Genomic DNA, 25,215 nt, shown 5'->3' with positions numbered 1-25,215 from the left:
CTGGTGTATGCGCATGGTGCACATGGACACATAACATTAGCTCCCTTGTGCGATTGGTAAGATGCACTGTCTTTCCCAGGAGAGGAAGTTAGGATGTGTGCTCCTAATCCATTGATAGGTTTGATGCAATGAATGTGTTTTCATGTCTGCACTATGCATGTTACAGGGCCAGAGTTAGGACACCTATGTTTACCTGGGTACTTCTGCGCAGTATAGGTGATTAAGCATAAGAATGCATTCTTCTGTGAACTAAAACCCTGGCTTTTAATTTAGCTGTAGGGATAACAGTTGTGCCTGGATGAGTGAATCTGTGAATGCAATTGTTTGAACATTTGCATGTGAGTGTGCGAAGGGTTAATAGATTTTTGCTGTTTTCTAGCCACACCCCCTTCAGCACCTCCCTTTCCCTAATAATTTATTTAATGTCCTAACTAGAAGCGATGTGCCTGGATATATGTATGTTTATTCTTATCATTGACCCCTGTGGCTAGGGTCCAATTCGGTGCACTCCCCCCTTCCCCTGTATGTTTGTCAGCATGCAGACAGCTTATGCTGGTGTATGCGCATGGTGCACATGGACACATAACATTAGCTCCCTTGTGCGATTGGTAAGATGCACTGTCTTTCCCAGGAGAGGAAGTTAGGATGTGTGCTCCTAATCCATTGATAGGTTTGATGCAATGAATGTGTTTGCATGTCTGCACTATGCATGTTACAGGGCCAGAGTTAGGACACCTATGTTTACCTGGGTACTTCTGCGCAGTATAGGTGATTAAGCATAAGAATGCATTCTTCTGTGAACTAAAACCCTGGCTTTTAATTTAGCTGTAGGGATAACAGTTGTGCCTGGATGAGTGAATCTGTGAATGCAATTGTTTGAACATTTGCATGTGAGTGTGCGAAGGGTTAATAGATTTTTGAAGTGTAATATCTGTTCTTGAGGTTTTTGGGAGGCATGTTACTGGAAACCTGGGCTCGTCTCTCCCGGGGAGGATGCCTTGAACGAGTTGAGCAGAGGTCCTGGTCTACCCTCAGCTCCTCCAGTAAAGGTGTCTGTCCTGGTTCATAATTCTCAGGGGCTGATTGAATGGATCTATACCATGGTCGAGGCTGAATGGCTGAGGGCTTTGCTTAGGCGTACTGCCCCTGGAAGTGGTGCTCCAGGTGCACCTGAAAAAACCTGAGATGTGGCAGATCTCAGGCAGAAGTAGGGTGCTTTGGTCTGTACTGCCCATATGCATCGCCAACTAACGCAGCTCCCCGGCCTTCTGGCTAGGGAGAGAGCGGAATTTTTATCACTCCAGCCGCAAGGTCGGGGCCAGCTTGCTGGCACCGGGGACTTCGGTTCCCAGGGGACTTCGGTTCCACCCGGCTCCCTCTCGGGGGAGCCACCCGGACCATGTGGGATGCCACATGGCCAGGCCCTTTGGGTAACCACTGGGCACAGTTGGGGTCCTCCTCGGAGGACCCCGGGATCCTCCAACCCCTCGGGTGTTGGAGGATGCCACCCCCTGAGCCGATGGCGAAGGGGGAAGGTTCCCTTCGGGGAACAACCGGAAGGGCCCTGCTGCATTGTGGGGCCCGTGGCTACTCGTGCACGTTTTGTGGGGGTGCTTTAGGGCACTCACGCTTTTTCCGTGCATGGGGCTAATAGCCTTGCTTACCCGGGACCTCTGTTGCATGCAACAGGGGCCAAGAAAGCTTAAAAAAAAAAATAGCTTCTTGGCCTTTTGGCTAAGATCAAGTGTAGTATCTGTTCTTGAAATTTTTGGGGGGACCTGGAAGGATGGCACTGTGGCAGGGTGTCCTTCCTGGTTGTAATTCCCAGGGGTTGATTAAATGGATCTATACCATGGTCGAGGCTGAATGGCTGAGGGCTTTGCTTAGGCGTACTGCCCCTGGAAGTGGCGCTCCAGGTGCACCTGAAAAAACCTGAGATGTGGCAGATCTCAGGCGGAAGTAGGGTGCTTTGGTCTGTACTGCCCATATGCATCGCCAACTAACGCAGCTCCCCGGCCTTTTGGCTAGGAAGTGCGGAATTTTTATCACTCCGGCCGCAAGGTCGGGGCCAGCTTGCTAGCACGGGGACTTCGGTTCCCACCCGGCTCCCTCTCGGGGGAGCCACCCGGACCATGCGGACACGGTTGCCACGTGGCCAGGCCCTTTGGGTAACCACTGGGCGCAGTAGGGGTCCTCCTCGGAGGACCCCAGGATCCTCCAACCCCTCGGGTGTTGGAGGATGCCACCCCCTGAGCCGATGGCGAAGGGGGAAGGTTCCCTTCGGGGAACAACCGGAAGGGCCCTGCTGCATTGTGGGGCCCGTGGCTACTCATGCACGTTTTGTGGGGGTGCTTTAGGGCACTCACGCTTTTTCCGTGCATGGGGCTAATAGCCTTGCTTACCCGGGACTCCTGTTGCATGCAACAGGGGCCAAGAAAGCTTAAAAAAAAAAATAGCTTCTTGGCCTTTTGGCTAAGATCAAGTGGTGCTCGGATACCCCTTTTTATAATTCGAGTTTGGTTGAATTCGAATAGTAAATTATTCAAATTCGAGTCGAATATTTGAGTTGAATATTTTTTACTATTCGATTTGACCTCGGACCTCGAGCTCACTATTCGAGTCGGTATTTGAGCTCATTATTCGAGCTGACTATTCGAATTGGCCTTAAATAGCTTCTAACACTTGATTTGAGGGTGAATGATCCAAGAAACATCTTTTTTTCCAAGTAACTAGAGATGGGAAGTTCGGATCTTTTCAATGATCCGGATGATTCGAATCGGATCATTGAAAAGATCCGGATCTTTGATCCAAATCTCGGATCATTTTACAAGGGAAGCATTCGGGGGTGAAATGACCAGCAGGACAGGAGAAGGGGAGGGGGGTGGACACATAGAGAAGGGGAGAAGATGGACAGAGGGCAGGGAGTGGACAGAGAAGGGAGGAGGGAAGCAGAGAGCATAAATGTTTGTTTGCACACAATACCCACACGCTGCAATCATATGCTTTACATGTATTTCACCTACATGTTCATCTGTATACCTTGAATGTAAATGTCGCACAGTGAAAGAAAGCATTCCCAGAAGATAAGTGCAGCTGTTTAGAGCAATGCAGAAGGATCATATTGCCCTGCAATCACAGTGCCTGCAAAGTTACTGAGCTGTGCTGAGCCAAAAGCTTCCAATGTGTTCACTGTGCACAACTACGGAACACACAGCCTGTAATGAGAAGCACATTTCAGCCAGTATGTGTGCTCTTCTACACATATCTGGCAGTGGCACCCATGTCCCCTCTACCTGTCCCTGCAAGGCTGCCTCCCCTCAGTCCCCTCCAACAGAGCGATCCATCTCTGCTCTGCTTCCAGGAGGACCCCGCTGCCCGCTGAGAGGGGGCGTGTCGCTCCTGGCCCTGCCCCTTTTGCGATCCGAATCACTCATTTTGATGATTCGGATGATTCGACTCACAAAATAGATTCGGATCAAAGATCCGAATCGTTCATGATCCGGACAACACTACAAGTAACAACAGCAAGTGATTATGTGGGGATTCCTTTAAAAAAAAAAAAGGTGGAAAGAGAAGTTGTGTCCAAAATTTTGTTCAGTACTGTATATACTTCTTCTTCTTTATCTTCTATATCTTCTTCTTCATCTTCTTCTTCTATATCTTCTTCTTCTTCTATATCTTCTTTATCTTCTTCTTCATCTTCTTCTTCATCTTCTTCTTTTTCTTCTTCTTTTTCTTCTTCTTCATCTTCTTCTTCTTCTTCATCATCTTCATCTTCTTCTTCTTCATCTTCTTCTTCTATATCTTCTTTTTCTATATCTTCTTTTTCTATATCTTCTTATTATTATTATTTTTCTATTTCGTCTTGTTCTATATCTTCTTCTTCTTCTTCTTCTTCTTCTTCTTCTTCTTCTTCTTCTTCTTCTTCTCCTTCTTCTTTTTCTATATCTTCTTCTTCTATATCGTCTTCTTCTTCTTCACTTATTTCTCTTTTATATATTTTTTTAAAGAAATGCAGCTATTTTTGAGCGTAATAAATAGCTGGTGGCACACGCATGTTGGAAGCGCCATTGTATGTGCTCCCTGGCAGTGTAAACACACAGACAGCAGGAGGTAAATTCAGCAGCAGCAGCAGGAGGAGGAGGATGATTGTGTGGCAGCAGGCAGTCAGTGAGGCAGGCAGCGAGACATAATAGGCTGTGTGGTACCTAGCGGTGGTACCAGGCCGTAACATAGCATGAGGTTCCAGACAGCGGTCATGAAGCTCACATCATGTCCAATACACAACTGGGACAACACAGTTTTCAACCCGGACACCTCTAAAAATAATATCACACAGTATTAATAAAAAGTATATATATTTTTTTTTGTTTTTTTAAAGAAATGCAGCTATTTTTGAGCGTAACAAATAGCTGGTGGCGCACGCATGTTGGAAGCGCCATTGTATGTGCTCCCTGGCAGTGGAAACACACAGACAGCAGGAGGTAAATTCAGCAGCAGGAGGAGGAGGATGAGTGTGTGGCAGCAGGCAGTCAATGAGGCAGGCAGCGAGACATAATAGCCCTGGTACCTAGCGGTGATACCAGGGCTGTAAATAAACACAGCAGGCAGGAGGTCCCAGACAGCGGTCGTGCAGCCCACATCGTGTCCAATACACAACTGGGACAACACAGTTTTCAACCCGGGCACCTCAGAAAAATTAAACTTTTTTTTTTTAATGGTTTTTCTGTTTTGTTTTTACAACAGATTACACAGATATAGCTATTGTTTGACGTAATAGCTGGTGGCAGAGTGGCAGCAGAAGGTAATTCTGTGTACCCTGGCAGTGGGAAACACAGACAGACAGCAGCAGCAGCAGGAGGAATCGAGGTCGTGAAGCCCACATCGTGTCCAATACACAACTGGGACAACACAGTTTTCAACCCGGGCACCTCAGAAAAATTAAACCTTTTTTTTTTTTTATGGTTTATTTTTTTTTTTTTACAGCAAATTACACAGACAGATATAGCTATTGTTTGACATAATAGCTGGTGGCAGAGTGGCAGCAGAAGGTAAATCTGTGTACCCTGGCAGTGGGAAACACAGACAGACAGCAGAAGGGCAGTACACAGCAGCCCACTGTAGGTGTAAAATGTGTGGCTGCAGGCGACGTAATAGTCAAAGTGAACCAGGCTGGCTTAGTGAGCAGGAGCCAGGAGGTGGTAAAGGGTGGTAAGGCACATTAACGATGGTTCTTCCGGTAGCCAGTTCATGTCCCCCTCTCGCCGACAACAGGGGCCAGGAACTCGCCTTCCACCCACACCTGGTTCATCTTGAGAAACGTCAGTCTGTCCACAGACTTGTGAGACAGACGTGAGCGTTTCTCGGTGACCACGCCACCAGCTGCACTGAAGCAGCGCTCGGACAGCACGCTGCAAGGGGGACAGGACAGCACTTCCAGGGCGTACTGCGCCAGCTCGCTCCAGATCTCCAGGCGCTTGACCCAATACTCCATGTGATCAACAGGGGCATCGCTGTCAAGCCCGCTGTAGGACCCCATGTAGTCAGCCACCATGCGGGTCAGGCGCTGGCTGTGACCGGAGGAGGATGCTGCTGCATGCACCTTCTCTCTAGTCACTGCTGCCGGAGCCTCTACAGTCCTGTAGAGCTCGTTGCTGAGAGACAGCAGGTCTGTGGGGCGCTTGCTGCTGGATGCAGGCACCTGCTGCTGTCTCTGTGCTGGCTGCTGGACAGTGGGGGTGGAAGGCTGGGGGAAGGCTTCCTCCAAGCGCTCAACAAGGGCCTGCTGCAAGCTCTTTATTTGTTGCGCTGGGTCTCCTCCTGCAGGCGGCAGGAACTGGCTCAACTTCCCCTTGAGGCATGGGTCCAACATCATGCTGATCCAGATATCCTCCCTCTGCTTCATCTGGATCACCCTGGGGTCCCTGCGCAGGCACGTCAGCATGTGCGCTGCCATTGGGAAGAGGCGGGCCACGTGTGCTGGCACATCGACGGCAGTGCTGTCCTCATCCTCCTCCTCTCCCTCCTCAGCCTCATCCTCTCTCCACCCCCGCACCAACTCAGCTGCACTGTGCTGATCCCCCTCATCAGCAGCAAGGTCAGGGACCTTCACCAAGTCCTCCTCCTCCTCCCCCTCAGAGGTGGACTGTGCAGCTGCATGCTGCTCCTGCTGGTCCAAGGCTGCCGCTCCCTGTTCCAGCAAAGCATCATGTCCCCTCTACCTGTCCCTGCAAGGCTGCCTCCCCTCAGTCCCCTCCAACAGAGCGATCCATCTCTGCTCTGCTTCCAGGAGGACCCCGCTGCCCGCTGAGAGGGGGCGTGTCGCTCCTGGCCCTGCCCCTTTTGCGATCCGAATCACTCATTTTGATGATTCGGATGATTCGACTCACAAAATAGATTCGGATCAAAGATCCGAATCGTTCATGATCCGGACAACACTACAAGTAACAACAGCAAGTGATTATGTGGGGATTCCTTTAAAAAAAAAAAAGGTGGAAAGAGAAGTTGTGTCCAAAATTTTGTTCAGTACTGTATATACTTCTTCTTCTTTATCTTCTATATCTTCTTCTTCATCTTCTTCTTCTATATCTTCTTCTTCTTCTATATCTTCTTTATCTTCTTCTTCATCTTCTTCTTCATCTTCTTCTTTTTCTTCTTCTTTTTCTTCTTCTTCATCTTCTTCTTCTTCATCATCTTCATCTTCTTCTTCATCTTCTTCTTCTTCATCTTCTTCTTCTATATCTTCTTTTTCTATATCTTCTTTTTCTATATCTTCTTCTTATTATTATTTTTCTATTTCGTCTTGTTCTATATCTTCTTCTTCTTCTTCTTCTTCTTCTTCTTCTTCTTCTCCTTCTTCTTCTTCTTCTTCTTCTTCTTCTTCTCCTTCTTCTTTTTCTATATCTTCTTCTTCTATATCGTCTTCTTCTTCTTCACTTATTTCTCTTTTATATATTTTTTTAAAGAAATGCAGCTATTTTTGAGCGTAATAAATAGCTGGTGGCACACGCATGTTGGAAGCGCCATTGTATGTGCTCCCTGGCAGTGTAAACACACAGACAGCAGGAGGTAAATTCAGCAGCAGCAGCAGGAGGAGGAGGATGATTGTGTGGCAGCAGGCAGTCAGTGAGGCAGGCAGCGAGACATAATAGGCTGTGTGGTACCTAGCGGTGGTACCAGGCCGTAACATAGCATGAGGTTCCAGACAGCGGTCATGAAGCTCACATCATGTCCAATACACAACTGGGACAACACAGTTTTCAACCCGGACACCTCTAAAAATAATATCACACAGTATTAATAAAAAGTATATATATTTTTTTTTGTTTTTTTAAAGAAATGCAGCTATTTTTGAGCGTAACAAATAGCTGGTGGCGCACGCATGTTGGAAGCGCCATTGTATGTGCTCCCTGGCAGTGGAAACACACAGACAGCAGGAGGTAAATTCAGCAGCAGGAGGAGGAGGATGAGTGTGTGGCAGCAGGCAGTCAATGAGGCAGGCAGCGAGACATAATAGCCCTGGTACCTAGCGGTGATACCAGGGCTGTAAATAAACACAGCAGGCAGGAGGTCCCAGACAGCGGTCGTGCAGCCCACATCGTGTCCAATACACAACTGGGACAACACAGTTTTCAACCCGGGCACCTCAGAAAAATTAAACTTTTTTTTTTTAATGTTTTTTTTGTTTTGTTTTTACAACAGATTACACAGATATAGCTATTGTTTGACGTAATAGCTGGTGGCAGAGTGGCAGCAGAAGGTAATTCTGTGTACCCTGGCAGTGGGAAACACAGACAGACAGCAGCAGCAGCAGGAGGAATGGAGGAGTAGTGTGAGTGTGGCAGCAGGCAGGCAGCGTGACATAATAGCCCTGGTACCTAGCGGTGATACCAGGGCGTAAATAAACACAACAGGAGGTCCCAGACAGCGGTCGTGAAGCCCACATCGTGTCCAATACACAACTGGGACATCACAGTTTTCAACCCGGGCACCTCAGAAAAATTAAACCTTTTTTTTTTTTTTTTTTTTTAAAAGGTAAATACAGGCAGCAGGGGCAGCTATTGTTTGACGTAATAGCTGGTGGCAGAGTGGTGGCAGAAGGTAATTCTGTGTACCCTGGCAGTGGGAAACACAGACAGACAGCAGCAGCAGCAGGAGGAATGGAGGAGGAATGTGAGCAGCTATTGTTTGACGTAATAGCTGGTGGCAGAGTGGCAGCAGAAGGTAATTCTGTGTACCCTGGCAGTGGGAAACACAGACAGACAGCAGCAGCAGCAGGAGGAATGGAGGAGTAGTGTGAGTGTGGCAGCAGGCAGGCAGCGTGACATAATAGCCCTGGTACCTAGCGGTGATACCAGGGCGTAAATAAACACAACAGGAGGTCCCAGACAGCGGTCGTGAAGCCCACATCGTGTCCAATACACAACTGGGACAACACAGTTTTCAACCCGGGCACCTCAGAAAAATTAAACCTTTTTTTTTTTTTATGGTTTATTTTTTTTTTTTTTTACAGCAAATTACACAGACAGATATAGCTATTGTTTGACATAATAGCTGGTGGCAGAGTGGCAGCAGAAGGTAAATCTGTGTACCCTGGCAGTGGGAAACACAGACAGACAGCAGAAGGGCAGTACACAGCAGCCCACTGTAGGTGTAAAATGTGTGGCTGCAGGCGACGTAATAGTCAAAGTGAACCAGGCTGGCTTAGTGAGCAGGAGCCAGGAGGTGGTAAAGGGTGGTAAGGCACATTAACGATGGTTCTTCCGGTAGCCAGTTCATGTCCCCCTCTCGCCGACAACAGGGGCCAGGAACTCGCCTTCCACCCACGCCTGGTTCATCTTGAGAAACGTCAGTCTGTCCACAGACTTGTGAGACAGACGTGAGCGTTTCTCGGTGACCACGCCACCAGCTGCACTGAAGCAGCGCTCAGACAGCACGCTGCAAGGGGGACAGGACAGCACTTCCAGGGCGTACTGCGCCAGCTCGCTCCAGATCTCCAGGCGCTTGACCCAATACTCCATGTGATCAACAGGGGCATCGCTGTCAAGCCCGCTGTAGGACCCCATGTAGTCAGCCACCATGCGGGTCAGGCGCTGGCTGTGACCGGAGGAGGATGCTGCTGCATGCACCTTCTCTCTAGTCACTGCTGCCGGAGCCTCTACAGTCCTGTAGAGCTCGTTGCTGAGAGACAGCAGGTCTGTGGGGCGCTTGCTGCTGGATGCAGGCACCTGCTGCTGTCTCTGTGCTGGCTGCTGGACAGTGGGGGTGGAAGGCTGGGGGAAGGCTTCCTCCAAGCGCTCAACAAGGGCCTGCTGCAAGCTCTTTATTTGTTGCGCTGGGTCTCCTCCTGCAGGCGGCAGGAACTGGCTCAACTTCCCCTTGAGGCATGGGTCCAACATCATGCTGATCCAGATATCCTCCCTCTGCTTCATCTGGATCACCCTGGGGTCCCTGCGCAGGCACGTCAGCATGTGCGCTGCCATTGGGAAGAGGCGGGCCACGTGTGCTGGCACATCGACGGCAGTGCTGTCCTCATCCTCCTCCTCTCCCTCCTCAGCCTCATCCTCTCTCCACCCCCGCACCAACTCAGCTGCACTGTGCTGATCCCCCTCATCAGCAGCAAGGTCAGGGACCTTCACCAAGTCCTCCTCCTCCTCCCCCTCAGAGGTGGACTGTGCAGCTGCATGCCGCTCCTGCTGGTCCAAGGCTGCCGCTCCCTGTTCCAGCAAAGCATCGAGGGCCCTGTTCAGCAGACAAACCAGGGGCACCCACTCGCAGACCATAGCATGGTCCCTGCTCACCATATTAGTGGCCTGCAGAAAGGGAGCCAGCACTAAGCACACCTGCTGCATGTGCCTCCAGTCATCATCGGGGACGATGGACGGGATGTTGCTGGTCTTGTCCCTTCTCTGAGCGGCGGAAACAGTGGCCAGGGCAAGGTACTGGTTGACAGCGTGCTTCTGTTCAACCAGACGCTCCAACATCACCAGGGTGGAGTTCCAGCGAGTTGGAACGTCAAGGATCAGCCGATGGCATGGCAGCTCCAGCGCCTTTTGCACGTCTTCCAGGCTCGCACAGGCTGCAGCCGAGCGCCAGAAGTGACGCACAACGTTCCTTGCCGTTTCCAGCAGTTCGCCCATCCGCTGGTAGGTGCGCAAGAACTTCTGCACCACCAGCTTCAGCACGTGGGCAAGACAGGGGATGTGGGTCAGGTTTCCCCTGTCAATTGCAGCAACCAGATTGGCCCCATTGTCGGCCACCACCTCTCCGACTCTGAGGCCTCTGGGGGTCAGCCAAATCCTCTCCTGCTCCTGGAGTTTGGCCAACACATGGGTTGCCGTCAGTTTGGTCTTCCCAAGGCTGACCAACTGCAGCAGCGCTTGGCAGTGGCGGGCCTTCACGCTGCTGCTGAGGCGGGGGGTTTGGCCAGGTGTGCCGGAGGATGGCAGAGGATCGGAGGAACCTGCTGCAGTTCCCCTTACCCTGCGGGGTGGCACCACCCACTGTGTTGCTGCTGCTGCTGTGCCCGCTGCTGCTCTCCCATCCTCACCCCCTTCCACCAAGCTGACCCAGTGGACAGTGAAAGACAGGTAGCGGCCTGTCCCGAAGCGGCTGCTCCAGGAGTCCATGTTGACGTGGACCCTTTCACCAACCGCGTGCTCCAGCCCTCGCTCCACATTGGCCATCACAAAGCGGTGCAGTGCAGGAATGGCCTTGCGGGCAAAGAAGTGTCTGCTGGGGAGCTGCCAGTCTGGGGCTGCACAAGCAAGCAGCGCACGCATGTCGCTCCTGTCCTGCATGAGTGTGTACGGCAGGAGTTGGGAGCACATGGCCCGTGCCAGCAAGCCGTTCAGCTGCCGCACACGACAGCTGCTGGGAGGCAGAGCCCTAACCACCCCCTGGAAGGACTCGCTCAAAAGGCTCTGGCGTGGCCTTTTGCTGGCATGGGAATCAGCGGACACAGCAGAGGAGGCCACTGAGGACTGGCTGCCAGAACAGGCCTCAGTGTCGGCGGCAGGAGTTGCAGAGGGGGGAGGAGCAGTGCGTTTCCGCACTCCTGCTGGTGCTGCTGGAGGAGCAGGAGGGCGGGTGGCTGCTGTTGCTGCTGCTGCTGCTGAAGGCTGTGCAGTGATGGGTGTGGTGCCACTGCCAGCACCAGATGCCTTCAGCCTCTGGAACTCCTCATGCTGGTGGAAATGTTTAGCAGCAAGGTGGTTGATGAGGGAGCTGGTGCTGAACTTTAAGGGGTCTGCACCTCTGCTCAACTTCCGCTGACAGTGGTTGCAAGTGGCGTACTTGCTGTACACTGTGGGCATGGTGAAAAATTGCCAGATTGGTGACAAAAACAACCCCCTACGGCCTGGAGCCGCTGCTGCCTGTCTCCCTGTGGTGGTTGGGGGGGGGGCTTGGGTGCGGTTGGTGGTGGTACTGGCAGATGCTGCTGCTGCTGCTGCTGAGCCTGAGACACCAGCAGGCTGTGGGACCTGCCTACTGCTGCCAATGCTTGCAATGATGCGCCTCCTTGCAAGGCCCACAAGCGCATCCTCCTCCTCCTCCTCAGAGCTGCTGATGATGACATCCCCTGGAGGTGATGGCACCCAGTCTTTGTCTGTCACCGTGTCATCATCAGCCTCCCCCTCCTGAAACATGTCCTGCTGGGATGATGACCCCCCAAACTCCTCTCCTGATGCATGGATGGGCTGCTTGACTGTCGCCACAGTCTTGCTGTCCATCCCTCCTCCCCCAAAGTGCCCATCAGCATCTCCTCCTCAAAATCGCCAACAACAGCAGACAATACCCTGATGGTGCCTGGGGTCAAAAGACTGCTGAGTGACAGGTCGGCGACTGACGGTGAACTGGCCTCCTCCCCAGGCCCTGCTGGGCGGCTGCTGCGAACAGGGGTGGTGGTGGTGGTGGTGGTGAGGGTGGAGGCCTCGGATGCAGAGCTGATGGCGGGCTGCTCATCCTCAGTCATCAGTTGCACCACAGTGGATGCATCCTTTTCCTCAATGGGACGTTTCCGACCCGGCTGGAGGAAAATAGGAGCAGGTGCTACACGCTGCTGCTGCTGTGTCTCTGCAGCGTGAGTTGCAGATGCTCCTGCTGGGCGGCGCCCAAGGCGTCCACGGCCAGTGGCTATAGGAGGAATGTTAGCCACTGACGCAGCTGCTGCGGAACTGTGCATTGTAGCGCGGCCGCGGCTTGCCACAATGCTGCTCCCTCTCCTCCTGATTCCCTTGCTGCCCTTCCCCTTGCCCAAACCGTGCTGTCTGCCACTTCCAGACATCTTAGATGTTTTGGGCGTAAACACAAAAGTTTTTTAAAAGGGCGGGTGAAAAAGTGGGGTACTTTGATGGAGTGGGTTGGCGGGTGAGGTGACACTAATCACTAAGTGATTAGATCGCTAAGTGATTAGTACAGTACAAATACAAAATACAATAATCAGTAAATCAGTAAGTGTGAACAGTGAACACAGTGAGTGTTTCCAATAGTACACTAACTAGAAATTACAATAATCAGTAGTAATCAGAAGGAAATAGAGTGTGTGTACACTACAGACAGTGAGTGCACGCACACACACACGCAGGAGCTAGCCTATGAACAGTGACTGAGTGTCCCTAGTAGTAAGTAGTAACAGTAAGTACAACTAGAAATTACAATAATCAGTAGTAATCAGAAGGAAATAGAGTGTGTGTACTGTACAGACAGTGCACGCACACACACACGCAGGAGCTAGCCTATGAACAGTGACTGAGTGTCCCTAGTAGTAAGTGTAGTAACAGTAAGTACAACTAGAAATTACAATAATCAGTAGTAATCAGAAGGAAATAGAGTATGTGTACACTACAGACAGTGCACGCACACACACACACACACATGCAGGAGCTAGCCTATGAACAGTGACTGAGTGTCCCTAGTAGTAAGTGTAGTAACAGTAAGTACAACTAGAAATACAATAATCAGTAGTAATCACAAGGAAATAGAGTGTGTGTACACTACAGACAGTGAGTGCACGCACACACACACGCAGGAGCTAGCCTATGAACAGTGACTGAGTGTCCCTACTAGTACATTAAGTAGTAATAGTCAGTAAGTACAACTAGAAATACAATAATCAGTAGTAATCACAAGGAAATAGAGTGTGTGTACACTACAGACAGTGAGTGCACGCACACACACACACGCAGGAGCTAGCCTATGAACAGTGACTGAGTGTCCCTACTAGTACAGTAAGTAGTAACAGTCAGTAAGTACAACTAGAAATACAATAATCAGTAGTAATCACAAGGAAATAGAGTGTGTGTACTGTACAGACAGTGCACGCACACACACACACAGGAGCTAGCCTATGAACAGTGACTGAGTGTCCCTACTAGTACAGTAAGTAGTAACAGTCAGTAAGTACAACTAGAAATACAATAATCAGTAGTGATCACAAGGAAATAGAGTGTGTGTACACTACAGACAGTGAGTGCACGCACACACACACACGCAGGTGCTAGCCTATGAACAGTGACTGAATGTCCCTACTAGTAAGTAGTAACAGTAAGTACAACTAGAAATACAATAATCAGTAGTAATCACAAGGAAATAGAGTGTGTGTACTGTACAGACAGTGCACGCACACACACACGCAGGAGCTAGCCTATGAACAGTGACTGAGTGTCCCTAGTAGTAAGTGTAGTAACAGTAAGTACAACTAGAAATTACAATAATCAGTAGTAATCAGAAGGAAATAGAGTGTGTGTACACTACAGACAGTGCACGCCAGGGGCGTAGCTAGAAATGACTGGGCCCCATAGCAAAAAAAATTATGCCCCCCCCCCTCCCTTCCAACCCCACGGACCTCGGACCTCCCACCCAAACATTTTGTGGGGCAATCTGATTTCCCCACAAAATGCAACCAGATTGTCGGCAGATTTCCCTACAATATGCAACCAGATTGTCGGCAGATTTCCCTACAAAATGCAACCAGATTGTCGGCAGATTTCCCTACAAAATGCAACCAGATTGTCGGCAGATTTCCCAACAAAATGCAACCAGATTGTCGGCAGATTTCCCAACAAAATGCAACCAGATTGTCGGCAGATTTCCACACAATATGCAACCAGATTGTCGGCAGATCTCCACACAATATGCAACCAGATTGTCGGCAGATTTCCACACAATATGCAACCAGATTGTCAGCAGATTTCCCCACAAAATGCAACCAGATTGTCGCCAGATTTCCCCACAAAATGCAGTATATGTAGTTAGGTCTATAGTGGGCTAACATTAATTACCTGGAGGGAGGGTGGTTGGGCAGGCTGGCACACTATTTGCGGTGCAGGCAATGCACTGGGTAGGCAGTTAGGTAGCTGGGTGGGAGGGTAGGGAGATAGGTAGACGAGTGGGAGGGTAGGTAGATAGGTAGACGGGTGGGCAGTTAGGTAGCCGGGTGGGAAGTTAGGTAGAAAGGTGGGCAGTTAGGTAGCCGGGTGGGAAGTTAGGTAGAAAGGTGGGCAGTTAGGTAGCCGGGTGGGAAGTTAGGTAGCCGGGTGGCAGGGTGGGCAGTTAGGTAGCCGGGTGGGCAGTTAGGTAGCTGGGTGGCAGGGTAGGCAGATAGGTAGCTGGGTGGCAGGGTGGGCAGCTAGGTAGCTGCTTGGGCAGTTAGGTAGCCGGGTGGGCAGTTAGATATCCAGGTGGGAGGGTGGGCAGTTAGGTAGCCAGGTGGGCAGTTAGGTAGCCGGGTGGGCAGTTAGGTAGCCAGGTGGCAGGGTGGGCAGTTAGGTAGCCAGGTGGGAGGGCGAGCAGTTAGGTAGCCGGGTGGGAGGGTGGGCAGTTAGGTAGTGGGCAGTTAGGTAGCCGGGTGGGAGGGTGGGAAGTTAGGTAGAAAGGTGGGCAGTTAGGTAGCCGGGTGGGAAGTTAGGTAGAAAGGTGGGCAGTTAGGTAGCCGGGTGGGAAGTTAGGTAGCCGGGTGGCAGGGTGGGCAGTTAGGTAGCCGGGTGGGCAGTTAGGTAGCTGGGTGGCAGGGTAGGCAGATAGGTAGCTGGGTGGCAGGGTGGGCAGCTAGGTAGCTGCTTGGGCAGTTAGGTAGCCGGGTGGGCAGTTAGATATCCAGGTGGGAGGGTGGGCAGTTAGGTAGCCAGGTGGGCAGTTAGGTAGCCGGGTGGGCAGTTAGGTAGCCAGGTGGCAGGGTGGGCAGTTAGGTAGCCAGGTGGGAGGGCGAGCAGTTAGGTAGCCGGGTGGGAGGGTGGGCAGTTAGGTAGTGGGCAGTTAGGTAGCCGGGTGGGAGAGTGGGCAGTTAGGTAGCCCTCAGTTATTAGGTAGCCGGGTGGGAGGGTGGGCAGTTAGGTAGCCGGGTGGGAGGGTGGGCAGTTAGGTAGCCAGGTGGGAGGGTGAGCAGTTAGGTAGCCGGGTGGGAGGGTGGGCAGTTAGGTAGCCGGGTGGGAGGGTGGGCAGTTAGGTAGCCGGGTGGGAGGGTGGGAGAGTGGGCAGTTAGGTAGCCCTCAGTTAGGTAGCCGGGTGGCAGGGTGGGCAGTTAGGTAGCCAGGTGGGAGGGTGAGCAGTTAGGTAGCCGGGTGGGAGGGTGAGCAGTTAGGTAGCCGGGTGGGAGGGTGGGCAGTTAGGTAGCCGGGTGGGAGGGTGGGCAGTTAGGTAGTGGGCAGTTAGGTGGCCGGGTGGGAGAGTGGGCAGTTAGGTAGCCGGGTGGGCAGTTAGGTAGCCCTCAGTTAGGTAGCTGGGTGGGCAGTTAGGTAGCCAGGTGGGAGGGTGAGCAGTTAGGTAGCCGGGTGGGAGGGTGGGCAGTTAGGTAGCCGGGTGGGAGAGTGGGCAGTTAGGTAGCCTTCAGTTAGGTAGCCCTCAGTTAGGTAGCCGGGTGGGAGGGTGGGCAGTTAGGTAGTGGGCAGTTAGGTAGCCGGGTGGGTGAGTGGGCAGTTAGGTAGCCTTTCAGTTAGGTAGCCGGGTGGGTGGCCGGGTGGGTGGGTGGGCAGTTAGGTAGCCGGGTGGGTGGGTGAGCAGTTAGGTAGCCCACAAAATGCAGTATATGTAGTTAGGTCTATAGTGGGCTAACATTAATTACCTGGAGGGAGGGTGGTTGGGCAGGCTGGCACACTATTTGCGGTGCAGGCAATGCACTGGGTAGGCAGTTAGGTAGCTGGGTGGGAGGGTAGGGAGATAGGTAGACGAGTGGGAGGGTAGGTAGATAGGTAGACGGGTGGGCAGTTAGGTAGCCGGGTGGGAAGTTAGGTAGAAAGGTGGGCAGTTAGGTAGCCGGGTGGGAAGTTAGGTAGAAAGGTGGGCAGTTAGGTAGCCGGGTGGGAAGTTAGGTAGCCGGGTGGCAGGGTGGGCAGTTAGGTAGCCGGGTGGGCAGTTAGGTAGCTGGGTGGCAGGGTAGGCAGATAGGTAGCTGGGTGGCAGGGTGGGCAGCTAGGTAGCTGCTTGGGCAGTTAGGTAGCCGGGTGGGCAGTTAGATATCCAGGTGGGAGGGTGGGCAGTTAGGTAGCCAGGTGGGCAGTTAGGTAGCCGGGTGGGCAGTTAGGTAGCCAGGTGGCAGGGTGGGCAGTTAGGTAGCCAGGTGGGAGGGCGAGCAGTTAGGTAGCCGGGTGGGAGGGTGGGCAGTTAGGTAGTGGGCAGTTAGGTAGCCGGGTGGGAGGGTGGGAAGTTAGGTAGAAAGGTGGGCAGTTAGGTAGCCGGGTGGGAAGTTAGGTAGAAAGGTGGGCAGTTAGGTAGCCGGGTGGGAAGTTAGGTAGCCGGGTGGCAGGGTGGGCAGTTAGGTAGCCGGGTGGGCAGTTAGGTAGCTGGGTGGCAGGGTAGGCAGATAGGTAGCTGGGTGGCAGGGTGGGCAGCTAGGTAGCTGCTTGGGCAGTTAGGTAGCCGGGTGGGCAGTTAGATATCCAGGTGGGAGGGTGGGCAGTTAGGTAGCCAGGTGGGCAGTTAGGTAGCCGGGTGGGCAGTTAGGTAGCCAGGTGGCAGGGTGGGCAGTTAGGTAGCCAGGTGGGAGGGCGAGCAGTTAGGTAGCCGGGTGGGAGGGTGGGCAGTTAGGTAGTGGGCAGTTAGGTAGCCGGGTGGGAGAGTGGGCAGTTAGGTAGCCCTCAGTTATTAGGTAGCCGGGTGGGAGGGTGGGCAGTTAGGTAGCCGGGTGGGAGGGTGGGCAGTTAGGTAGCCAGGTGGGAGGGTGAGCAGTTAGGTAGCCGGGTGGGAGGGTGGGCAGTTAGGTAGCCGGGTGGGAGGGTGGGCAGTTAGGTAGCCGGGTGGGAGGGTGGGAGAGTGGGCAGTTAGGTAGCCCTCAGTTAGGTAGCCGGGTGGCAGGGTGGGCAGTTAGGTAGCCAGGTGGGAGGGTGAGCAGTTAGGTAGCCGGGTGGGAGGGTGAGCAGTTAGGTAGCCGGGTGGGAGGGTGGGCAGTTAGGTAGCCGGGTGGGAGGGTGGGCAGTTAGGTAGTGGGCAGTTAGGTGGCCGGGTGGGAGAGTGGGCAGTTAGGTAGCCGGGTGGGCAGTTAGGTAGCCCTCAGTTAGGTAGCTGGGTGGGCAGTTAGGTAGCCAGGTGGGAGGGTGAGCAGTTAGGTAGCCGGGTGGGAGGGTGGGCAGTTAGGTAGCCGGGTGGGAGAGTGGGCAGTTAGGTAGCCTTCAGTTAGGTAGCCCTCAGTTAGGTAGCCGGGTGGGAGGGTGGGCAGTTAGGTAGTGGGCAGTTAGGTAGCCGGGTGGGAGAGTGGGCAGTTAGGTAGCCGGGTGGGTGAGTGGGCAGTTAGGTAGCCTTTCAGTTAGGTAGCCGGGTGGGTGGCCGGGTGGGTGGGTGGGCAGTTAGGTAGCCGGGTGGGTGGGTGAGCAGTTAGGTAGCCCTCAGTTAGGTAGCCGGGTGGGAGGGTAGGCAGTTAGGTAGTGGGCAGTTAGGTAGCCGGGTGGGAGAGTGGGCAGTTAGGTAGCCGGGTGGGAGGGTGGGCAGTTAGGTAGCCGGGTGGGAGGGTGTGCAGTTAGGTAGCCGGGTGGGAGGGTGGGCAGTTAGGTAGCCGGGTGGGAGGGTGGGCAGTTAGGTAGTGGGCAGTTAGGTAGCCGGGCGGGAGGGGAGGTAGCTGCCTCACCTGGGGTCCCCCCTCCTTTTATCAGCGGCGGGAGGTGAGTCATATACAGAAGGCTCCGTCGGAGTAATCCGCCACTAGAGGTTCAGCTGCCTCCAGGCTACTGTGTCCCCACTGTATTGCTGCTCGCAATAAAACCAGGAAGCGGTGCGAGCAGCAATACAGTGTGGACACCGTAGCCCGGAGGCAGCTGAACCTCTAGTGGCTGCTTACCCCCGCCGGAGCCTTCTGTATATGACTCACCTCCCGCCGCTGATAAAAGGAGGGAGGGGGGGCACTGAGGTGAGGGAGGGGGGCCCCAAACAAAAAGTAAACAAAAAAAAATAATATACAAAAAAAAAAATTCCTCTCGGGCAGCTGCGGGCCCCCTGTAACGTAGCGCTGCCGCGGGGCCCCGTAGCAACGCTATAGCGGCTATCCCCATTGCTACGCCACTGCTGCACGCACACACACACGCAGGAGCTAGCCTATGAACAGTGACTGAGTGTCCCTAGTAGTAAGTAGTAACAGTAAGTACAACTAGAAATTACAATAATCACTAGTAATCAGAAGGAAATAGAGTGTGTGTACACTACAGACAGTGCACGCACACACACGCAGGAGCTAGCCTATGAACAGTGACTGAGTGTCCCTAGTAGTAAGTAGTAGTAACAGTAAGTACAACTAGAAATTACAATAATCACTAGTAATCAGAAGGAAATAGAGTGTGTGTACACTACAGACAATGCACGCACACACACACGCAGGAGCTAGCCTATGAACAGTGACTGAGTGTCCCTAGTAGTAAGTAGTAACAGTAAGTACAACTAGAAATTACAATAATCACTAGTAATCAGAAGGAAATAGAGTGTGTACTGTGCACGCACACACGCAGGAGCTATGAACAAACAGTGACAGTGAGTGTCCTAGTACAGTTACAGTATAATAACAACTACAAAATACAATCACTCAGTAGTAAAGGACAGCAGAAACACTGGTATAGATAAGATGAGAAATAAAGTAACAGAGGACAGGAGGACAGCTGCCCACACAGGCAAGGCCCTGAGGCCTAAAGCTGTAAGCTTGCCTGCAGCAGCTGCCTGTCTCTATGTAACACACAAGCTACTAACTAAAATACAATGTCTATCTAACTAACAACAATATAGGTGTATATAGGAGGTGTATGTGAGCAAAAACGCTAGGTGATTGACCACAATAAAGCTCTTGCTAAGCCAAAGCACAAAGGAGCAGATCTCTCTCTGTACTAAGTCAGGCAAGGACGGAAAAACCTAACATGGCGGCCGCTATTTATAGGGTAGGGGCTGGTCAGGGTCCCCCTCTGTGATTGGCTGCAGTCAGAGGGCCTGGGAGCCCTCTGATTGGCTCTAAGGACATCAATCTCTGGGCTATGACGCTATTCGAGCTCGGTATTCGAGCTCGAATAGCGCTGTTTGCTCGAATAGTGAATGGGCTATTCGAGGTTACTCGAATAGCCCAGTCGAATACCTGCAGCTATTCGGAGCTCGAATACCGAGCTCGAATAGCTGAAAAAGAGCTCGAATATTCGAGCTACTCGAATATTCGAGCTCTGTTGAGCACCACTGAGTATCTGTTCTTGAGGTTTTTGGGGGGACCTGGAGGGATGGCACTGTGGCAGGGTGTCCTTCCTGATCGTAATTCCCAGGGGCTGATTGAATGGATCTATACCATGGTCGAGGCTGAATGGCTGAGGGCTTTGCTTAGGCGTACTGCCCCTGGAAGTGGCGCTCCAGGTGCACCTGAAAAAACCTGAGATGTGGCAGATCTCAGGCAGAAGTAGGGTGCTTTGGTCTGTACTGCCCATATGCATAGCCAACTAACGCAGCTCCCCGGCCTTTTGGCTAGGGAGAGTGCGGAATTTTTATCACTCCGGCCGCAAGGTCGGGGCCAGCTTGCTGGCACTAGGGACTTGTCCCCAGGGGACTTCGGTTCCCACCTGTCTCCCTCTCGGGGGAGCCATGGACCATGTGGATGGCCACGTGGCCCGGGCCCTGTGGGCAACCACAGGGCAGTCCAGGGTCCTCCAGCCCTTCGGGTGTTGGAGGATGCCGCCAGTGTCCTCCGACTCTCGGGTTGGAGGATGCTTAGTACCCCCTGCGCCGATGGCAAAGGGGGATAAGTTCCCTTCGGGGAACACCGGAAGGGCCCTGCTGTATGGTGGGGCCTGTGGCTACTCGTGCACGTTTTGTGGGGGTGCTTTAGGGCACTCACGCTTTTTCCGTGCACGGGGCTAATAGCCTTGCTTACCCGGGACTCCTGTTGCATGCAACAGGAGCCAAGAAAGCTAAAAAAAAAAAATAGCTTCTTGGCCTTTTGGCTAAGATCAAATGTAGTATCTGTTCTTGAGGTTTTTGGGGGTACCTGGAGGGATGGCACTGTGGCAGGGTGTCCTTCCTGGTTATAATTCCTAGGGGCTGATTGAATGGATCTATACCATGGTCAAAGCGGAATGGCTGAGGGCTTTGCTTAGGTGTACTGCCCCTGGAAATGGCGCTCCAGGTGCACCTGAAAAAACCTGAGATGTGGCAGATCTCAGGCAGAAGTAGGGTGCTTTGGTCTGTACTGCCCATATGCATAGCCAACTAACGCAGCTCCCCGGCCTTTTGGCTAGGGAGAGTGCGGAACTTTTATCACTCCGGCCGCAAGGTTGGGGCCAGCTTGCTGGCACTGGGGACTTAGGTTCCCACCCGGCTCCCTCTCGGGGAGCCACCCGGTCCATGTGGACACGGTTGCCACATGGCCAGGCCCTTTGGGTAACCACTGGGCACAGATGAGGTCCTCCTCGGAGGACCCCAGGATCCTCCAAACCCTCGGGTGTTGGAGGATGCCACCCCCTGAGCCGAAGGCAAAGGGGGAAAGTTCCCTTTTGGGGAACAACCGGAAGGGCCCTGCTGCATTGTGGGGCCCGTGGCTACTCATGCACGTTTTGGGGGGTGCTTTAGGGCACTCACACTTTTTCTGTGCATGGAGCTAATAGCCTTGCTTACCCGGGACTCCTGTTGCATGCAACAGGAGCCAAGAAAGCTTAAAAAAAAATAGTAATGGTTGTAGTCGCTTCTCGGCCTTTTGGCTAAGATCAAGTGTAGTATCTGTTCTTGAGGTTTTTGGGAGGCATGTTACTGGGAACCCCGGCCTGGTCACCCGGGGGAAGGAACCTTGAATGAGTTGAGCAGGGGGGATGGGAACCTCTGATCCTCTAGTAAAGGTGTCCGTCCTGGTTCATAATTCTCTGGAGCTGATTGAATGGATCTACCATGATCGAAGCTGAAGGGCTGAGGGCTTTGCTTAGGCGTACTGCCCCTGGAAGTGGTGCTCCAGGTGCACCTGAAAAAACCTGGGATGTGGCAGATCCCAGGCGGAAGTAGGGTGCTTTGGTCTGTACTGCCCATATGCATAGCCGACTAACGCAGCTCCCCAGCCTTTTGGCTAGGGAGAGTGCGGAATTTTTATCACTCCGGCTGCAAGGTCGGGGCCAGCTTGCTGGCACCGGGGACTTGTCCCCAGGGGACTTCGGTTCGGTTAGTAAAATGGTATTCTTTTGGTGGTGAAATGGAACACCTAGAATCTATTTTTGGCCGAGGGCCAAATGCCCCTAAATATGAGGCTCCTCCTCCTGCGCCTACAGTGGTTTCCAAACCTATTATTGATGCTTCCAGGGCTGATGGTGCTGGTGCTGAGCAGGGGTTGCCAGAATTGGAGAGCGTGACCAGGGTGGGCTTTGATTTTCCTGCCCTGGGGTGACCAGTGGCATAGCTAAGGAGCTGTGGGCCCCGATGCAAGTTTTACATTGGGGCCCCCCAAGCACTCTATACATAACAATTCATACGGCACACCAAAACTTGCCAATGGCAACTACAGTGTCTGAGGTGCAAGAAGGGGATGGGGAACAGTTTGTTGTTAATTACCACTATTCAAAGTATCTATAGAAGAGATTATTATGAGCACATGACTAATAGAGAGCTAATACTGTAGTTGAGGGAGGGCCCTTCGGGGCCCCTCTGGCACAAGGGCCCCGATGCGGTGGCTACCTCTGCAACCCCTATTGCTACGCCCCTGCCTGGGTCCTGTCTCCAAACCGGGTGCACTTGCGTCCATGGCGGCTCCTGCTCAGACTACTGGTACGAGTCAGCCTAGGTCAGTGATGGCTAACCTTTCAGAGGCCGAGTGCCCAAACTGCGACCTAACATCGACTTTTTTATCTCCGAGTGCCACTGGGGGGTGGTCGCGCCGCACCGAAAAATGGGCGTGGCCATGGTATTGTATGGGCGGAGCTAACATAATGATGTAACAGCGAGGCATAAGAAAGCAGTGTTTTCCGCCATGATGTGGTGAAACGAGGATTCGCATCATGGGTGTGCAGAAACTATGATGCTATTTATACCCGCCGTAACTCCAAAGCAGCAAATATAGCCAACTATGACCATTAAGGGCTCATTCACACTATTTGCTGCACTGTCAGTTTTGACGCAACGCACATAATGTAAGGTTCATATGGTAACATGAAAGTCAATAGACTTCCATGTTACCATTCACACTACAGGTGTGCGTTCCCATGCGTTACGTTGTAACGCATCTGGGAACATTTTAACGCACAACACATATGTTTCCCTGATGGGTACAGCTGCCGACGTCCACGCTTTAGCGCACCACAATGCGCATTCCGTGCGATCACTGTGCGTTGGCAGTGCATGCATAAAATCGCATTCGTGCATACGTTCTATAGTGTGAATGAGCCCTTAATAATAAATGCAGCAAGTTACCTAAGACACCAGAAAATAAACGCAATGTGTGCAACATTTCAGCAAAAAATAATGCAATGTGGGCCAAATTGCACCAGAAAATAAATGCAGTGGGCCACATTGCACCAGAAAATAAACGCAGTGGGCAGCATTTCACCAGAAAACAAACAGCGGGCAGCATTTCACTAGAAAACAAACAGTGGGCCACATTTCACCAGCAAACAAATGCAGTGTGCCACATTTCACCAGAAAACAAACGCAGAGGGTAGCATTTCACCAGAAAACAAACGCAGAGGGTAGCATTTCACCAGCAAACAAACGTAGTGGGCCGCATTTCACCAGAAAACAAACGCAGTGGGCCACATTTCACCAGAAAACAAACGCAGTGGGCCACATTTCACCAGAAAAAAAACGCAGTGGGCCACATTTCACCAGAAAACAAATGCAGTGGGCCACATTTCACCAGAAAACAAACGCAGTGGGCCACATTTCACCAGAAAACAAATGCAGAGGGTAGCATTTCACCAGCAAACAAACGCAGCGGGCAGCATTTCACCAGAAAACAAACGCAGTGGGCCACATTTCACCAGAAAGCAAACGCAGAGGGTAGCATTTCACCAGCAAACAAACGCAGTGGGCCACATTTCACCAGAAAACAAACGCAGCGGGCAGCATTTCACCAGAAAACAAACGCAGTGGGCCACATTTCACCAGAAAACAAACGCAGCGGGCCACATTTCACCAGAAAATAAACACAGCGGGCAGCATTTCACTAGAAAACAAACGCAGCAGGCAGCATTTCACCAGAAAACAAACGCAGTGGGCCACATTTCACCAGAAATCAAACGCAGCGGGCAGCATTTCACCAGAAAACAAACGCAGTGGGCCACATTTCACCAGAAAACAAACACAGTGGGCAGCATGTCACAGGACATAAACACAATGTGACAAAACATTTTACCAGAAAATAACACAGTGGGCCGCATTTTACCTGAAAAAAAAAAAGTAATGTACTCACCTGACAGAAGTCTTCTCTCTCGGCTGGGCTCTGGCATGCATCTCCCCCGGACGTTCCTCCTGCAGTCTCCCGCGCTGCCGCTGACAGACAGAGTGCAGGGCTACGGGAAGATGGCGCCCGAAGCCCTGTACTGGAGACACAAATAGTCTCCAGTACAGGGCTTCGGCAGCCATCTTGCCATAGCCCTTGTCTGCCTCCCGGGAGACTGCGGGGCTGCGGGCTATGAACTGGTGCGGCCAATTCATAAGCAGCGGTGGCGTGCCAGCAGATTAGGCTAGGTTCGCCACCGCTGGCCTAGGTCATACTCCAGGGCTCTGAGAAACAACGCTTTGGGGAGAAGAGTCCAGGCTCCCCTGGAGTCAGAATTGGAGGCTATCGCCCCCGGCAGGAGAAACGTGGTACGACTTAAATGGGAGCAAAGTTCCACTGTTCCCAACAAAAAAGATTTTGTTAAGTTCCTCCTGGACATGGGGGTGAGGCCTGTAGATTTATTTACAATTCTGGCTCCAGGGGATCCTCCCACGTACTACGATGTGAGCTTTCTCTCTTTACATGGCATGGAATCTTTCCTTGAAGAAAGGCAAAAGTACTCAAAAAATAATCTGTGGCATGGGTTTTCTGTCACGCCATTATCTAGACCCTAGGTTCTCAACGTGTGGTACGCGTACCCCAGGGGGTACTTCTGATGGTTCCAGGGGGTACTCTGGCTTCATATACTTAACCAAGAATAACAAATGTAGAGTTGTAGAAAATGATAAATCTTATTTAAACAACACCAAATTAGTGTTTTAGTTATTTAAAAGCAATAGTAAAGGCTTGGAAATAGTTTAGAACCAATTATCATGTACTAGCTTTAAATATATATTTGTCAAGGGGTACTTGTGATAATGTTTACTATGCTAAGGGGTACTTGGTGAGTACAGGGTTTTAAAAGGGGTACATACCAATAAAATGTTGAGAAACACCGATCTAGACAATCTTTGGAGAGGAGAGCTCACATCGTGGTACAAAATGAGAGTATCCCGGTCCGTGATTTGTTGGCCTGGGTCCAGCATTTTGCTGACGTGATGTCCCCACTGCACCGGGTTCTGGATGACCTGGGTATTTGGTGGGGGGAATATGAGGTGGCGATAAAACTTCATGCAAAGGAAGGGGTAGCCACCCATATTCCCCGTTCTGCTCTTATTGGTCGTGATAAAATCATAGTGTATTACCCGGGTCAGCCCAGAACCTGCAACAGGTGTGGCAAAAGGGGTCATCTCGCCAGTAACTGCCCCGATCCCAGATGTAGCCTGTGCCAGGAGTTCGGGCACTCCTGAGGTAGTTGCCGCAAGATAAAATGTAACTTTTGTTTTGAGTTTGGCCATCCCTATACGGAGTGCCCGACC

The 25,215-nt window shown here is 52.0% G+C and overlaps 4 pseudogenes; all 4 read left to right on the top strand.

The window, feature by feature from the left end:
• Positions 1-1,714: 1,714 nt before the first annotated feature.
• On the top strand, positions 1,715-1,846 carry LOC137523207 (U2 spliceosomal RNA; annotated as a pseudogene).
• Positions 1,847-2,452: 606 nt separating this feature from the next.
• Positions 2,453-2,606, top strand: LOC137523228 (U2 spliceosomal RNA; annotated as a pseudogene).
• Positions 2,607-20,367: 17,761 nt separating this feature from the next.
• Positions 20,368-20,503, top strand: LOC137523222 (U2 spliceosomal RNA; annotated as a pseudogene).
• A 617-nt stretch (positions 20,504-21,120) lies between these two features.
• On the top strand, positions 21,121-21,292 carry LOC137523216 (U2 spliceosomal RNA; annotated as a pseudogene).
• The last annotated feature ends 3,923 nt before the right edge of the window (positions 21,293-25,215 follow it).

The sequence above is a fragment of the Hyperolius riggenbachi genome, chromosome 6, assembly GCF_040937935.1.
Source record: "Hyperolius riggenbachi isolate aHypRig1 chromosome 6, aHypRig1.pri, whole genome shotgun sequence".
Taxonomy (NCBI): Eukaryota; Metazoa; Chordata; class Amphibia; order Anura; family Hyperoliidae; genus Hyperolius; species Hyperolius riggenbachi.
This window is presented reverse-complemented; position numbering and strand designations above follow the sequence as displayed.